The sequence below is a fragment of the Talpa occidentalis genome, unplaced genomic scaffold, assembly GCF_014898055.3.
Source record: "Talpa occidentalis isolate TD23 unplaced genomic scaffold, MPIMG_talOcc4v2.1 talOcc4.16, whole genome shotgun sequence".
In the NCBI taxonomy this organism is placed as follows: Eukaryota; Metazoa; Chordata; class Mammalia; order Eulipotyphla; family Talpidae; genus Talpa; species Talpa occidentalis.
Window position 1 is genome coordinate 47,062,770 of NW_023601653.1, and position 16,229 is coordinate 47,078,998.

Here is a 16,229-nt window from a genome sequence, read left to right on the forward strand (position 1 = left end):
TTCAGCAGACACTCTCGCTCAGCCTCTGAACACCCCTCCTGACCACTCTAGGAAAAAGAAAGAAGGAGCAGAAGCCAGCATGCAGCAGCCAACCTCCAAGGAGGTAAGAGAAACCGAAGACTCGCTCAGAGGCTGGACCTGTCTGTGACACTGCTGAAGGGAGCAGCAGAGGCTCGGGCCTGCTAGGTGTTGTTGGTATAGTCCAGCAACTCACAGAGAGCTGTTCACACTTGTTGTTTCTGACACTGCCTCTGGGGACCAGCAGTGACCATCACTCATGGCCAGTGTGGTCCAGCTCCGTTGACAGGTGGTGGACACACTCTGGGTGATATAACCAGCCCCTTGTGGCCACAGTGACCCCTCTACTTCCCTTATTTGAAAAATATAGCACATGGCTGTTTTTTTCGGAGCCTAATGTTTCTTGAAATTGCTCTTGTGCCTGAGAGGGTCTTTTTGGAGGCTCTCTCGTAATAGATCCCGCTGAGAGGGGAGCCATTCCTGCCTCTCCCGATATCCATCCTCCAACCCACCTACCTCTGTTTCAGTTTTGGCATTCTTTCTGGGGCCTGCCCCTGGGTTCCTGGGAACACAACATGTTGTTGGTTCTAGAGCCCCCGGGCAAGTGAGCCAGCTCTGGTTTATGTCACTTGTGGCTGCCTGATGACCAGGGTTCCGAAGTCCTAGGGGCTCATGGAGAGGTATGTGGTCAATTCCTGGGTCCTCTTACCTGGCCTTCATCCTCTGTTAGGAACACCAGCACCCCTGGGCAGCGGCTTGCTCCTCTTGTCCAGGCCCATCTCACTGCAGTGGCACGCACAGAGCACCCACTGTCTGAGGTGACTAGGTGAAGCCAGGCCCCATTTTCATGTTCAGGGAGCTGGGGCCTTGTGGAACTAGGAATTGGGGATCCAGGTTCGGAAGCTGAGGCCTCGGACACCTGGGGCTCAGGGTTCTGTGGCCTCCAGCAGCTGGGACTCAGGGAGCTGGTGCAGAGGGAGAAGGGACCTCAGGGATCTGGGCTCTGACCATCTCTACCTTCCTGCCAGGAGGAGCCCTCGAAAAACTCTGTGCCCCGTGTGAGAGTAACACACTCTGTAGGGTGGTCATGGGGTGAGCCCAGATATCCCTGCTGCCCCAGAGCCAGGCCGGTCTCTTCTGAGGCTCAGGCTCACACTGGATGGAGGGTCATCCAGGGGCATAAACCGGCACTCACCCTGACAGGCCTGGTCTGCTCTGCCCAGGAAGGTCATGCCCTCCTGCTTGTGCTCAGGCCGCCCTGAGGTTAAAATGAGCTGAACTCAGACCTGGTTCCCCTAGATGTGCCCTTCATGGACCTGTGTGTTCTAGTATCAGGTGCCAGGACTCTAAAGGAGAGCCCCCAAGGCACTAAAGGAGAGCGCCCAGGGCTGACCTGCTGACTTGCCCTGCAGTCCCTGCCCTAGAATAGGGATCTGGGGACTGGGTGCTAATCTCAGGCATGAAGTCCAAGGGTGGGTGGGGTGCCAGGTCCAAGAGTGGGAGATATTGTTAGGGGGAAAAGGATATCCTAAAGCTATTTCCATACAGGCTTTGTGGACTCCCCCCACCCCCACTCCAAATCCCGTCACCACCAAAGGGAAGGTGGCTGGGACCTGAGGGTGGGGTTAAGCAGCCAAGTGAGTATAAAGACAGACACGTGGGCTTTGGAGGGGTTCCCCATTTTGGCTCTCCACCAGCTAGCAGTGTCCAGCCAGCTCTGAGAGTGACTTTTTGGGTTTCCAGGTCGGTGGATCGGGTAAGACGCATTAAAGACTTTATTTCCCTATTTTCTCCCTGAGTTGTACATTTTCCTTATTTCCTTTTTCCCTTGTAAATAAACCTTTTATTAACCTTTTGTGTGTGTCTGTAGTGGAGTATTAATAAGTCCCTTGTAAGCGCGCAGGTGAGGACCCACAGCCAGGAACCCGTTCAATATCGGGGTTGCCCTATAACAGCTTGGTGCCCAACATGGCTTCCAAGCTTCACCCGTGGTTGGCCAGCCCAAAGTAATTTTTCTTGCGTTGGTCACCATAAAGCGCACTAGGTCTGCAGGACTCGCAGTGAAAATCTTTGTTTCACGTCTTGAAATGTCTGTTTTTTATCCCACACATACGGCTCTTGTGGGTGTGGTGTTGACCCAAACGTGGCCTCAACCATGAACTTAAGCGGTTTTATCCCTAACTTGAGTTCTTTCAGTTTTTTTTCCGGCCTTGAATTTAAGAAGCCTTTTTTCCATTAAATATTACCACCTGTTTGATAAGTGTAAATAATTGGATTAAACCTAGTGTATGGCACATGATTTTACTTCTGTGTTCATATGTGGGTGGTTTACAAGCCAGCCCTTTACAGTCTGTGCTTCTGGGTGTTTTTTTGGTAATGTGCATAGGCGCCATTTGCTACATTCTTGTTTCTATGAGAGGTAGAGGTTCTACTTCACATACTGAGAATGTGCTGCAACAAATTCAAGCTCTTAACTTAGCTATGCAACAACAAAATCAACAAGGTTTTTATTTAACTATTAAGAGTATAAGGGATGAAAACCATAACATTTTTGAGTCAGCTTTTAAAAGTACGCAGGATCAAGTACAACAACAAAATCAGACTTTTGAGTCAGCTTTTAAAAGCATGCAGGATCAAATGCAACAACAAAAAAATCAGGCTTTTAATTCAAGTATTGAGAGTGTGAGGGATGAAAATCGTAAAGTTTTTGAGTCAGCTTTTAAAAGTATGCAGGACCAGATACAGGCCGCCCTCCATAAATTGGATATGGCAGAGGCTAAGGCTAGGCTAATGGTGCAGAGAAGAGATAAACCTTCTCCTTCCCATGAGGACTGCAGAAGGGCGGAGTTAGAAGAGGAAGAGTATCATTTGCTAAATAGCTTAAACACATCGGGACAAAGGCCTTCTCTACCTGAAGAGGCCCCTCCCGCACAGACTCCTGAGGCTTCACAGCCTCCATTGCCCTCTGGGGAGCAAACTAAAATGGCGTCTCCTCCCCACACTAGAAGCGGCACCCATTTTGGCAGGAAGGATCGCCCTGAGGCAGGACAGTTTCCTCTTTGCCAGTTGCCGATGGGTGGCACTTTTGGTCGCACCATCCTTTTAGCACTGTGGACCTCCTAAATTGGAGGAGCTCTGTTCCCCCGTACCGGCAGGCTCCTAAGAGGATGACGAACTTGTTTGCCTCCATCTTCGTCTCCCACCACCCTAACTGGGCAGATATACAGTCAATGTTACATACTTTACTGGGTCTAGATGAGCGGAGGATGGTAGTGAGGAAAGCCAGGGAGGAGGCTGACCGTCTCCGCCAACAGGATAGCCAATCCCCAGAGCCAGAGATTGCTGTCCCAGAGGAAGATCCTGGATGGTGTTGTGCCCAAGGTCAGCAGACTCTGCGAGCATAGCTTCCAAGAACCCAAAGAGAGCAGATGCAAACACAAAAGGGAGTCTTTTTCAGACTTGAGTCCGGGCTCATGGCACCTACCAACGCAGTGGCAGATACCGAGAGCCCCGAACGAAGGAAGCAGGGATCTTTTAAAAAGGTTAAATTATGCTGGCAGTTACTCATTGGCTACAAGGATGCGTTCTCCAACTTTGCCAGGCCATCATTCTAAGCTGACTGGCCAGGCCAAGATGCGGCTCCAACCTGCAGCTCCCATTACAGCAAGTTCGCCCTCATTGGTGACCGGAGAGTAAGGGTGGAGTGAGTGTCGAAACTATATCTGGAATGCAGTCTTTTCCCAGCAAAACCTAAAATTCTAAAATGGCAGTTACACAAAGCAATGGCTAAGAATACTTATGCTTGGTTCCACAGATGGGACCCCAACGATGGAGGAATGGTGAAGTTGGATCTGTATAAAAAATATTTATTGGCAGGACTGGGAATCCCCAAACAAAAAAATTTTAACAAAATATTAGAACTTGCACAAGGGGCTAATGAGGATCCATCAGAGTTCCTTGAGAGGATTATTCAGACGTATACAAACCAGACAGATATAAATCCAGATGCCCCAGAAAATGCTCGTCTGATCACTATGGCGTTCATCACATATAGTGCTCCAGACAGAAGGAGAAAGTTAACAAAGGTAGACGGCGTCACAGAGGTGAGTCTGTCCCAGGTAGTGGGCTTCGCATTTAAGGTTTATAATAATAGAGAGGACAGGAGAGAGGACAGGAGACCGAAACCTGCGACCATTTTCGTACAAAGAGAGCACAGGACAGGGTTTCGGGAAAACAGTAATGGACAGAGACGTGAACCCCTAGGAAGAGATCAGTGTGCTTTCTGTAGGGAAGAGGGACATTGGAAGTACAGTTGTCCCAGGTTACAGGGAAGCGGCAGATGCAGTAATTACAGAAGGCAGGATAGAAGACTGAGGACACCACGACAGGATGATTCACGTAGGGGTTACAGGAGGGAATACAGGAGGAGTACACAGAACCAGGAACCAAGGAGAGAGGAAAGAAGACAGATGTTAGCACAGAGTAGAGGCTCAGATGATGATAGGGAATACGGACGGAGAAGGAATCGAGAGCCCAGCACAGAGGACAGGAGACCAGTGATAGCCCAGAGTAGGGTCTCAGGTGAAGATAGGAGGGAATATAGACAGAGTAGAAGGAAGCTGGAGCCAAGTGTGGAGGAAAGGAGACAAATGATAGTTCATGGAGAAGGTTCAGATGAAGAATAGGGGTGCCCAGGGGCTCCACTAGATCTTAAGTCCATTAAAATAACCCCCTCAGAGCCCCGGGTAACCCTCGCTGTGGGGGATCATCTGATTGATTTCTTGGTGGACACTGGAGCAACATACTCAGTTTTAAATTCAAAATTAACTAAAATGAGCAGAGACTGCAGCAGTCACTGGAATTACGGGGAGGTCACAACAGAAACACTTCCTACAACCTTTGGAGTGCCGGCTAGGCACCACACATAGCTCCAGCACAGCTTCCTATACATGGAAGAGTGTCCAATCCCTCTACTTGGTCATGACCTTTTAAGTAAGCTCAATGCACGAATTGTATTCTCACCCAAAAATCAGAGGCTTCACCTACAGTTTCCTCCAGAGCATGCTCTGCGGTTCCAGATGTTGCTTACTCAAGATGCTCCACCAAAAGGTGAAATTTTACCTCCAGAAATTGTTGAAAGAGTAAGTAAATGGGTATGGGCTGATGGTACCCCAGGACGTGCGAAAAATGCAGAGCCTGTAAAGATAGAAGCGATAGAGGGGAGCAAAACCCCGAGGAGGAAACAATACCCCTTAAAGGAGGAGGCCTTGAGAGGAATTGAGCCAGTATTGAAAAGGTTCCTTCAATCTAGACTCATTCGGCCCTGCCGCTTACCGTACAACACTCCGATTCTGCCAGTGAAGAAACCCCATACAGGCGAGTACCGTTTTGTCCAAGAGTTAAGGGCTATTAATGATATTGTTCAGGATTTACATCCCACTGTGCCTAATCCCTACACCCTATTAACTGCCATACCTGGTGAGTTTGGGTGGTTTTCGGTATTAGACCTGAAGGATGCCTTTTTCTGTATCCCAATAGATGTCCAGGATCAACTGCTTTTTGCAGGGCAGGAGGGCCCAGAAGCAAATGGCAGATGCAATATTCACCCACAGGACACTGGGTGAGCTGCCTGCCCGCTGGATGGTTGCACAGTGGTCAATCCCTCTAGGTCTCTTTCTGAGACCTAAGACTCAGCCCACGGGCCCAATGGGAAACTGCACCAGGAGTGAAGGTTTTGAAGGCCTCCTCTTATCAGAAGTTTCGGGAAGACTGCATGAGCACCAGTTAGCAGACCTGTGTCTGCTGGGAGGAGCACACAGGCCCCATGGTCAGGTAGCATTGGAGCCTCAGGCTGGTGCCCAGGGGGCAGCATGCATGGACAGGAGATCTGCAGGTGTCTCAGTTAGGAACTCAGGACTGACCTCACTGGGGCCTGAGTTGAGAGGCCTAGGGCCCCTGATTCCCATGATCCCCATCCGCCAACTCCCTGTGTCCCACATGTCCGACTGTTAGGGGGAAAAGGATGTCCTAAAGCTAATTCCATACAGGCTTTGTGGACTCCACCCCCACCGCAGGTCAAAGCCAAAGACACCGGGAACTCCATATCCCATCACCACCAAAGTGAAGGCGGCTAGGACCTGAGGGTGGGGTTAAGCAGCCAGGTGGATATAAAAAGGCAGACACGTGGGCTTTGGGGGGATCCCCATTTTGGCTCTCCACCAGCTCGCAGCGTCTGGCCAGCTCTGAGAGTGACTTTGGGTTTCCAGGTCTTCGGATCGGGTAGGACGCATTAAAGACTTTATTTCCCTATTTTCTCCCTGAGTTGTACATTTTCCTTATTTCCTTTTCCCTTGTAAATAAACCTTTTATTAACCTTTTGTGTGTGTGCCTGTAGTGGAGTATTCATAAGTCCCTTTTAAGCGCACGGGTGAGGACCCACAGGCAGGAACCCGTTCAATATCAGGGTTGCTCTATAACACGACCACAAAGGGGCTTGTGGGGAAGCTGGTCGCCATGAGCCTCCACCATTTGGCCTGGATCCTCCCAGATAGGCCACCAAGGTCCCTGCTCTATCTTCCCTCGGGTCACCCTAGAGGGCCATTTGTGTCCTGGAACAATGTAGAAATGTCCACCCAGAGGCTGTTGGAGTCTCTTCTATTAGGGTTTGAGCAGAGCCTTGAACCCCAGCCTCTAACACCACGCTGGCAGCACTTTGATGTGGTTGGAACACATCGCTCAAGCCTCATCTCCAACCACTTGAAAAGGCCACTGTTCTGTTGAGACTCTCTAGGGAAGGTCATCCTGCCTGGACAGGCTGGTGAGGATCCTCCACCGCCCTCCAGAGCTCCTTGTCACCATTGTTCACCTAGTCCTACCACTGCCACTAGCACTGTGGATGCTCATCACTCCCTGACAAGCCGTCCCAGAGATTCCAAGTGACTTTGGACCTCAGAGAGAATTCTCAGGACAGCACAGCCTTCTGAAGGATGCACCCCAAATTTCTGAGTCACACAGACCAATGGAATTGAATTGAAAACCCAGGCATAAAGCCACACATATATGGACAACTAATTATGACAAAGGAGCAAAGAATGCACACTGAAACAAAGAATACACACTGTTCAATAAATGGTGCTGGGAACACTGGACTGCTGCATGCAAAAGAGTGAAGCTAGACTACGACCTCACACCGTGCACAAAAACCAACTCAAAATGGAAGGAAGACCTGAATATAAGATCTGAAACCATAAAATATATAGAAGAAAATATAGGCAAAACACTCCATGGCATACACCGCCATACACCGAAACATCTTTGAGGAGTCATCTCCAGAAGCAAAGAAAATGAAGGAAAGATAAACAACTGAGACTTCATAAAACTAAAAACCCTCTGTGCAGCAAAAGAGACAATAATCAAAACACGGATACAACCAACATATTTGGAGAACATATTTGCACTCCATACAACTGATAAGGGGCTAATATCAAAGATCTACAAAGAACTCACACAACTCAACAAAAACAAAGCCAACAACTAAGTCAAAAATGGGCAGACGAGCTAAAAAGACACTTCTCCAAAGAGGAAAGGCAAATGGCCAACAGGTGTATGAAAAAATGTTCAGCATCTGTTGTAATCAGGGACATGCAAATCAAAACCACAATGAGATACCACCTCAAACTGGGAAGAATGGTCCATTTTAAAAAACAAAACAAAACTGGACACAACAAATGCTGGCCAGGATGTGGAGAAAAAGGAACCCTTCTCCATTGCTGGTAGGAATGCCAACTGGTCCAACCACTATGGAAACCTGTGTGGAGGACCCTCAAATCACTAAAGATGACTCAGAATTACACTCCTTGGAAACTCCTACCAAAAGGACACAGAACCATTAATTCAAAAGGAAACCTGCATGGGTATGTTTATTGCAAGCAGTATTTATAATAGCCAAGCTATGGAAACAACCCAAATGCCCAAAAACAGATGACTGGATCAAGAAGATATGGTCTATATCCACAATGAAATACTATAACGCGATCAAAAAACTCACGCCATTTGCAGCAGCAACATGGATGAAGCCAGGAGGGTTTACACTCAGTAAAATTAGCTAGAAGGAAAAAGAAAATGCTGGAGGAATATGAAAAAGGAAAAAGAAAAGTGCTGGAGGGAAGAACGCAAGGGACCGTGGTGATTGTTGACAGGTGATATGGTGGTGAGATTTATGGGGATTCCGTCACCTTGCTGAACAGCAGCTTTGGGAGCAATCCGGGACAGAGGAAAGACAACTCGAAGGCCAAGTAGTGAGAGAGAGAGAGTCCTAGAGGGGCTTACAACTATGGCAGTACAGTGCCTTCCCCCGCCCCCACCCCGGCCTCCAGCCAGTCTCACATTTATTTGGTATCAGATTCAGGGAAGGTGGGCAAGTATGTGGCCAAAATGAAAATGCATACATGGTGCAAAAATGAAAAATGATGTAAGAATTATATAAAATGAAATATTAAAAAAATAAAATAATGGCCTGAAAAAAAAATAAATTAAGTCCATGGACAGGTCAGCAGAGGTAAAACTATGTAGAACTGTCAAGACTATGGAATTTATGTCTCTCAGGAAGTCATCAAGGTTTAGAATATTTCCTATAATTTGGCTCCTGTTTCCCTCTCCAGGTTCACCTGCCTCCACTTTCCTCTCACCTCTCATTTCAGCCTTAAGGCCTTTTCTCAGCTCTTGGAGCAGGCCACCCTTGCTGATGGGTCACCCTCAAAATTTGTACACCCCCATGCCCTTTCTGAAAGGTTCGGCGCGGTAAAGAAAAGAAGAGCCAGGCTAAATTTCTCAAAGGGAGGGAAAGTTTATTGCGCCCCGGGCGGACCTCACGCACCCAAGGTGGGGGTCAGTGAAGCCGCGCACGTTGTTAGGGGGAAGCAGGGTTTTATAGGGCGAGGAGAGGTCAGGTGGGTAGTTGGGCTCGTAAGGCGGGAAAAGTTTGTAGGGCAGGTATAGGTTCTTTGTCTGAGAAGAGACTCATAGGGGGAGGGGGGAGGCTCATTGTCTGAGTCCTCCAGGCAGGTATCCACATTCCTGCCCCCCAGGTGGGCTTCCTGGTTGGCTCCTGCATTCTGGCCTCCTGCATGGACCTTTCATACCAGCCTTTTGTTGATAGGAAAAGGGAGATGGTTCTTTCTTTGGCTACTTCCTGCTGAAAAGGGGCGAAGACCAAGGGGGTGGCTCAGGCCTGGTTATGAGGATCTTCTGCAGGGATGCGAGAATATGGGTGGGGAAGGAGTTGGTTAAAGGTGGTAGGAGACATTTCCCGAATGCAAGCCTGTATGAATTTTAGGAGGCAAGGAGCAAAAAGAAAAAATAAGGTTATTATTAGTATTGGCCCCAAGAGTGGGAGGAGCCATAACACTATAGGATTTTGAAACCATGTCAGCGGAGAGTTGGAGTCCCCGGTTTTCCATTCCATGTCTTTGGGTATTTTTATTAAGGCTTCTACATTTTGTTCTACAATGCCCGATTTGTTGATATAGTAACATTATTTCCTGAGAAACAAGCAGGTACCCCCTTTATTAGCTGTTAACAAGTCCAGAGCCCGCCGGTTTTGGAGAGTGACCTGTGCCAGGGAGGTGAGCTGTCTGTGTAATGATGCTAAAGACACACAGGTTTTTTCTAAGGAGGTATGTTTTTATAAAATTTCTGGGCAGAAATCAGGCTGTGTTCCAGGGCCCCACCTGCCATACTTGCAGCTGCTATCGATGATGCCAGGCTGATTACAACCATGATTGGAAGAAAGGCTGCCCGCTTAGTCCAATGTGGTGAGAATAACTAACCTAGCTCAGACCGTCTGTACAGAGTTAACTGTGGGACCACGAGAGAGTACGTGGGCCTGGAGTAGCAGAATTAATACACTGAGAGAGAGAGCCATTGCACCAGAAAAAGTTTCCCTTTGCTGTTGTTCGGAGTACAGAAGTAACCAAAAGGTTAGAAGTACCGGAATGAAAGCTGACAAGGGCATCAGTTTGATAGCAGGGGTAGCTGTGATTGGAGTCAGTGTTGCCACTGGATATGAATGCCAGCCAGTGTACCCTGCGGCTTGGACTCCCTGTACCCAACGTTGGTCCCAAGGATCTGAAATAGCGTAGCTAACTTGATTCATATTGAAGCCCGTATTATGACGGACCAGAGAGAACATTTGGCCTTTGTCTGGAAGGTGCACTGTGCATGACTGGTAAGGGCACCCCCCATATTCTCCATAGGTATTTTTGCAGTGATCTAAGGTTTGATGGTAAAGAAACAAAACAAGGTATTTATAGGGTTATTAATCGATGAAAGAGTTAGGGTGAGAGTGATAGGTGCTGTGCATCTGGCCTGTGGGCACTCCGCAGTACCCACCTAGTGGGTGGTCTCAGTGGATCCTGAGACAAAGGTCTACCTAACTTTGAATTTCCATACCCAGGACACTGAGCTAGGGGAGATTTTGACAAGAAATGCACATCCTAGTAGGACCCAGGTTATAACATACATACTGTTTGTCTTCAGGGGCACGTTTGACCCGTGATAGATGATGCCAGGAGGGGTGTCCCAGAAGTGTTACCGCTGTAGGCGTGGTGAGAATAACCGTGTGTGGGCCGGTCCACCGAGGCTGCAGTGGCTTTGGCTGAAGCGATTTGAGCAGGACTTGGTCTCCTGGATGCAGTGGTAGGGAAGGTTGGTTGAGGAGGTCGAGATCCGAGGCAGGACGGGGTAAGTACCGGTCTGCGTGTTCCCGGAGCAGTTGGCTGAGTAGGGAGAGGTCAATCTTGTCTGGGTAGGTGTCCACACAGTTGGTGAGCTGCAAAAGAAGGTAGGCGAACTCCCCTTTGAGGTGACATGCGAGCACAGGTTTGACGACGGGAACATATTTGTTAGACTTTTGCACTCAAGGAGGGGTGGAAGAAGAGCAGACTCAGGAATTGGTGCTCATTAGGCTCCTAAGTCGGAGTGATGGAGGGGACTGATAGAGAATAGGGGAAGGGTCTGCAGCAGAGTCAGTTGTGAGAGCGAAAACCCTTGCATCCGCCTTGTTATTCCCTGTGGTAACGTAAGAATTGTCAGTTGGTGTCCTTTCAGTGGATCATGGCGACTTCAGTTGGAAGCTGCAAGGCTATTAAAAGCTTAAGGATAAGTTAGCATTCATGATGGGGGACCCCTTGGTGGAAAGGAATCCCCTTTCCTGCCAAATCGCAGCATGACTGTGAGCAAAAAGGCAGGCATATTTTGAATTTATATAGATGTTGACTTTCTTATGTTTGCTGAGGGTAAGGTCCCTGGTTAAGTGCTATGAGTTTTGTCTTCTGGGAGGTGGTTCTTCCGGGCAGTTTTTCTGTGTCGATTACCTGATCAATGGTAACAGTGGCCTAGGCGGCCCTCCGCTGACCTCGCGCACCTTTTCAAGAGCTGCCAGTCTACAAACACAGGAGGCATCTGACAAAGGAGAATCAGTTTGGAGGTTTGCATTTCTTCCAGGATTTTAGGACATGAATGAATGGCAGAAGGTGGCCAGAGACAGGCAGGAGTGGCTGGGTTGAGAGAATTAGACTGAGTGAGACTCACCAGGGGATTTTCAATAAAGAGCACATGGAAATCCTGTAAATGGGAAGGAGTGAGAGTGGAGAGCGAGCAGGGAGACAGGAGGGCCTGAAGGCAGTGCGAGGAATGTACTTGGGTGGGTCTTTCCGGAGTAAGTTTGAGGGATTCCCGGGTGAGTAGAGCTGTCGCCACCCGGGCTCTAAGGCAGGGTTGCCAGCTCCTAATGGTGGGATCCATCTGCTTGGAGAGATAAGGGATAGGATGCAGGGCTGGTCCGAGAGGCTGGGTAAGGCCGCCTGCCGCAGTGCCCCAACGTTCGTCTGTGAACAGGAGCAAAGGCTTTTCTGGATCAGGAAGGGTAAGGACAGGTGCCTGAAGAAGGATAAGTGTGACCCTGCGGACTCTCCGGGGGATTGGAGAGGTCCTTCAGGGAGGCTTTTGCTGCTTTGTGCAGTGGCGTGGCTGGGAAAGCAAAATTAGGGATCCAATGACGGAAAAGTCCAACCAAACCTAAGAAAGAAAGGATTTGTTTTGTCGATTTAGGGGAGGGAAGGTCCCGGATGGCCTGTTTGTGGTCCACTGTCAGCTGTTTGGAGGAAGGAGTTAGTTGAAGACCCAGATAGACAACTGTGGGAAATGAAAGTTGTGCTTTGGATGGGGAGACAGTATTCTTTGGAGCACAGGAAGCTGAGGAGTTGTGCAGTGTGTTGCTGAGATTGTGGCAGAGAAGGACGGCAGAGGAGATCAGCAACACACTGGAGGAGAGTGCGGGGTGGAGTATGACATGACAAGAGATTACTGGCCTGACCAAACAGTTGAGAGCTGTCCCAGGAACCCTAAGGCAGGACTGTCCAGGCCAGTTGCTGGGAGGTGTGTGTCCGGGTTTTCCCAAGTAAAAGCGAATAGTAAGTAACATTGAGGATCCAGAGGGATGGTAAAAAAGGCATCTTTGAGGTTAAGCACAGAGAAGTGTGTGGTAGAAGACGGTATACGAGACAGAAGGGTGTAGGGGTTTTGTCCCGACCCGCGGGATTCGTAGGCACGAAAAGAGAAGGGCTGAGGATTGAAATGAGGGGCTTGAGACAACTTGACGCTAGCGTTTACTTCTTTATTTTTCTTTTACCTTTCTTTTACTTTTCCCTGTCTTTCTACCTTCCCTGACCTTCTCTCTGCTCCTCTCGCAATAACCTCTCTCGCAATAACCTCTCGCAATAATCTCTCTCGCAATAACCTCTCGCAATGACCTCCTGACCTTCTCGTGGTTCTCTTCTTATATCCTGGTAGCTCCTCCCATCGTACCTCCCAGTCTCATTTGATTAATAGGAAACACCTGTGGTTTCTCAGCAGGCAAAACGGTAAAGCGAAAACTAATTAATGGCACGTGTGTTGCGCAACACGGCGCATGCTCCAGGCGGCTCCGGACAGGGTTTGGCACTACAGGATGGACAGGCACCACCACTTTGTTAATGAGGCGAAGGTCTGGAACTAGGCGATAAGCACCATCAGGCTTTTTTTCAGGGAGAATGGGAGTATTACAGGGCGAGTTGATAGGAATAAGGAGTCCCTTTCCCAGGAGTTGTTGGCTGATGGGTTTGAGACCCTGACGGTGAGTGAGGGAAATTGGAAACTGGGAGCGAGAGGGAAAAGAAGAGGGATCCTTAAGGCGAATGAGGACTGGGGTACGATGGGTGGCAACACTCAGGATAGAGATATTCCAGAACAGGGGGTTGACAGTGGAAGGAGACAGTGGGTAGTCCTGAGAAGGATTAGGAGATGTTTGGAGTCGTGGGAGGATGAGAGCAGCGCTAGGGTGTTGGAACCATGAGAGAGTAGCCCTGAGTTTGGTCAGAAGATCGTGACCCAGGAGTGGTGTGGGGCAAGAAGGCATGACTAGGAAAGAGCAGACCAGTGGTCCTGAGCCGAGAAGGAAGGCTGTCAACACCCGTAACCAGGACCTGAGAAGGATAAACTTGACCGGAATAGGAGGGGAGGACAGAGAAGGTAGACCCCGTGTCAATCAGAAAGGAGATGTACTTACCTGCTACCTTGACCGTTACCCTGGGCTCCTCAAAGGTTATCGGAGTTGATGAGTCTGGGCCTCTTCAGTCCTCAGCCGCCAAACCCAAGACCGCCGGTGGCAAGAGTTGCAGGGACTGGAAGGACTGGCCCACCACAGCCAGGTGTGGAGGGACAGTCACTTTTCCAGTGACCCTGGACGTTGCAGATGAGGCACGGTGCTGGCGGAGGGCAGGGGTTGGGGCATTGTCTGGACCAGTGGCCTTCTTGGCCACATTTGAAGCAGGCTTCGGCGGCGGTAGGTTGGTTGGGGAACATGGGGCCCATTGTCGTCCTCTGTCGGGCAGCAGGCGCTGCGGTCGTTGGAGGAGCAGGGCCTGGCGGTCTCAAGACAGCTACTAGGGCCTGAGCTTGAAGCTCAGCCTTCTGGCGACTGCGGAGTTCCCTCTCTGCCCTGTCCCATTCCTCCTGGTTGTTAAATACTGTAAAGGCCATGTTCAGCAGATCCCGGATAGGGGTTTGAGGACTGTCTTCAGCCTTTGGAAGTCAGGAGGGTTTTTTGAGGAAGACAGGGTAATCTTTGTGAGCTTATGAAAGTTTATAGGTTTAGGCGCTGCCGGTTGGAGACCAGCTAGGGGACAGGTCAGAGGTCAGGGTGGAAGAGAAGATAACATGTAATTATGACGTGTATGGTCATAGGCTTGGATAAGATAATGAAAAATTTTTTTAGATGTAGGTAGTGGGATAGTTTGTGAAAGAGCCAATGCGCTTTACAAATTGGGAGAGATCAGACAGAGAAAGGAACATGGACTCTAACTCTTCCTTCAGTTCCCACCCACTTCCCTGAGGGGAGGGAGAAGAAGATCAGCAGGGAGAGGGTTGGCAGCTAGGAGGGGAAAAGAAAGGGGGGGAGGGGCTGGATTGGGGAGCTGGAGGAGGTGAAGACTGAGAATTTAGAGGATTAGAGAATGCAGAAGAGGGGTCTGGAGAGGGCGAAGAGTGAGAGGAGTCTCGAGACTTAGAAAGTACAGCAGGTTTTCAGGAGGGAGGGAAGGGGCGGAGCGCAAGAGAAAGACAGCCTGGCCCTAAGGATCTCTGACCATGTTCCATTGCGGTGACAGAATTGTTTAGGTCTGTAAGGACGGAGAAGTCAAAAGTGCCATGTTTGGGCCAGTGGGAGCCATTGTCCAATTGATACTGAGGCCGTGCAGTGTTGCAGTGAAAGACGAGACGGTTAGGGCGTTAGATGAGACGCTTAGGGCATTATGTGGCCTTAGTCCCAACGGACCGAGGTTTGAGAGAAGGCATCCCAGTGGAGTGGCCAGAATTTGGCTTGGAATTTGGCTTGGAATTTGCAGACCCCATGACTAAGTCGGCTCCTTTCCCAACTAACGGGGGCACAGAGTCAGGACGCAGCGTCCCACGAACCTGAACTGGCTGTCGGGGGCGCAGGCCCCGAATCGCGGCGTCCCCCGATTCGGTCCTGGCCTTCAGAACAGAGGCAGACAAGCAAGGGGGACGTCTCCACCGCTCGGTTGCGCCTAGGATTCGGGCACCTAGTCTGGAAGGGCATCCCCAGATCCAGGGTCTAGGTGTACGGGAGTTGGCTGACGTGGGCCCACGGTTTACGGAACAGCCAACCACTGTACGGTACGGGAGTCAGGAGAGGAGCCGAATAGCCAGAAGCGAGGGCCTCCCAGGAAGGAGGGTCAGGCAGTGACTTACCTCAAGGATTAAGGCCGGTGGTGGGTGTGAGATGTCTGCAATGGAGAGGAGAGGTCCCAGGGACGAGAAGGCGGCCCCGGCGCCAGGGGACACGGCCTTCCCGGGTTTGCGGCACCAAGATGAAAGGTTCGGCGCGGTAAAGAAAAGAAGAGCCAGGCTAAATTTCTCAAAGGGAGGGAAAGTTTATTGCGCCCCGGGCGGACCTCACGCACCCAAGGTGGGGGTCAGTGAAGCCGCGCACGTTGTTAGGGGGAAGCAGGGTTTTATAGGGCGAGGAGAGGTCAGGTGGGTAGTTGGGCTCGTAAGGCGGGAAAAGTTTGTAGGGCAGGTATAGGTTCTTTGTCTGAGAAGAGACTCATAGGGGGAGGGGGGAGGCTCATTGTCTGAGTCCTCCAGGCAGGTATCCACATTCCTGCCCCCCAGGTGGGCTTCCTGGTTGGCTCCTGCATTCTGGCCTCCTGCATGGACCTTTCACTTTCTTTGGCATGCTCTTTCTTGTTAGAATTTTAAATTTTAAATTAGAAATAAACATTATGCTTATCACTAAGTATGTGTGATTTAAAGTGTTATTTAAAGTCTAACAATAAAACTAACAACGTACACCTTAAAAAAAAAAAAAAGAATGCATGGAGGAATGTGCTTGATGGGGATGTGGATTGGGGATGCATAATGGTCTGGCACAGCTGGGGACCAGTGAATAGGGGCTGTTGCCTGGGGGTGGGGGCTTCATTGTTGCTGCTGATCAAAACAGCCTATCTCTAGTGCCTGTTAAGGCTTAACTTCCTGTCAAGGTAGTATAGCTGGTTATGCTAATCTGGCCATAATGTTTGCCTGCTGCTTTCAGCAGATATCCTCATACCAAGACTTTTGTAGTGAGAGGCCCCCTGCCAAACTCTACATTTTAG